We start from the raw sequence: 2172 nt of genomic DNA on the forward strand, positions 1-2172 counted from the left end.
AGTATAATCGGCCATATGAGTGTTTGATGCTATATTATAAGTATTGAGCTACAATATGTAAAGCATTAGCTAGTAAAATGTGTGCCATTCATGTGTGGTGTTAAACATGTAATTGGCCTCAACATCAACATGCATAATCGGCCATGAATGAGTACCTAAGAGGTTGTGTTGTTCGGCCATGAGTAAGCATGTTGAAGGCTTTGTGTGTTGAGTTGATTCATGAATTCCGTACTTATGTGACTTTAATGTCTAGTGAATATATGTGGGCTAAGTGCCTTGAGTTCTTCTTTTCGATACTCAAATGATTGAATCAAATTATTTGTTAAATTAAGCTCAAGAGCAAAGGGGGACCAAATCCGATAAAGGGAAGGAAAAAGTAGTCGAATAGCCATCGAATCGTTCGACAACATCCGAGGTAAGTTTTGAGTATCGAAACTTAGATTTTGATTCGATTGAATGAAGTAATAAGCAATCGAAATTCGCCTTTGTATATGGCCATTGAGCGAAATGATATTTTTGTTAAGTGAATTGTGCATAAAAGTTTTGTTGTGAAAATGAAACAAAGATGTGCATGAATGTTCAAGTGATATCCGGCTAAGCCCAAGGCAATTGTGCGACCAGATATCGGGCTAAGCCCAAGGCAATTGTGTGAGCTATGATATCGGGCTAAGCCCAAGGCAATTGTGCGAGTTGTGATATCCGGGTTAAGTCCCAAAGGCATTTGTGCGGGTTACCATAACGGGCTATGTCCCAAGGCGTTTGAACGAGTAGCTATATCCGGTTAAACTCGAAGGTATGTGATTCAAATTTATAAGCTGCTGGAAAATTTTCAGTTAATGCACTTGTGAAATTCCCAACAAGGTATGTTTTGTGTGTGCTTTGCACACTATGAGTAAGTGCGTATGAATATTCGCTCCAATGATAAACGAGCTATCGGCCTTAACTAAGCCATTGTTTGTGTATGAAAATAAGAGTTGGGATTGTGAAATAAGCATGTCTTTGAGAAATTGTGCATATGAATTATTGTTTAGCTACTTGAATGCTATGCTTTGGTTGTGTGTATATTATGGCTCGAAACTTACTAAGAATAAATTGCTTACTCCGTTTCTTTGTTTCTCTGTTTATAGATTTTGCTCGTTAGCGATCGGATTCGGGATCATAGAAGTTAAAGTCAACCACACTATCAAAGCCCCTTTTTGGTACTCCTTTAGTTGAGTTCGGATATGGCATGTATAGGACTACCCTCGATTGTTTTTAAGTACTTGTGATGTATATGTGTACGACCATGCGAAAATGGTTCGTAATAGTGGAGTATGGAATTAGACCATTTGTGGTTTGTAATTATATTTGGTTTCATGATGTGATTATGGTTTGGAATGAGAGAGTTGGTCACATGATCAGCCATTGGAATGGCTAAATATGATCATATGTGGACCTAAGTATGACTAGACTATAGTTGGTTCATGGGAACTACAATATAGGTATAGCCTACCTTAAAAACAGATGCTGCCAGCTGCAGTGACGTGGATGTGGAAAATCACCAAAATTTGTAGGAACGGTGTTAAATAGTTAATAAATTATGTAATCGAACCTTGACGAGTCTATTTTCATATGAAAGTAACGAAACGATCATATAAACAGTATACCGAGAGATATTAAAGTTCTCGTGAGACAGGGCCAGAACGGTTTCTGGGTCCCCTGTCGCGACTTTGAAAATTTACCATAAATTATCCAGAATGAATTAGAAGTCATGCCTTATATTTGAAGATTCCTTTTTGAGTCTAGTTTCATTAGAAACAAACGGTATCAGTATTGAAACCCTGTACAGAGAGATATTCAAGTTGTAACGCGCGAAGGTCAGTGTAGTCGACCCCTGTAACATGGGTGACTTTAACTAATAAACTGTACCAATTGGCCCAACCAAAAATTCTAGAAATAAATCCATGGATGGATATATGAGTCTAAATTCAGGGAAAATTTACGGAATCAGTTTCCGAGTTGTGAAACTCGAGATATGCTTTTTAAGGCGACAGCGATGCAGTTTTCCAGCTTGCCTTGGAATGTCAAATTGGTCGGTGCCATAAGTGGTTTTGGCTTGTTAACCCCTCGTGTCTGACACCGGCAACGGTCTCGGGTTCGGGGTGTTACAAGGACACAGGCTAGGACATGTCC

Source organism: Gossypium arboreum, chromosome 11 (assembly GCF_025698485.1).
Source record: "Gossypium arboreum isolate Shixiya-1 chromosome 11, ASM2569848v2, whole genome shotgun sequence".
Classification (NCBI taxonomy): domain Eukaryota; kingdom Viridiplantae; phylum Streptophyta; class Magnoliopsida; order Malvales; family Malvaceae; genus Gossypium; species Gossypium arboreum.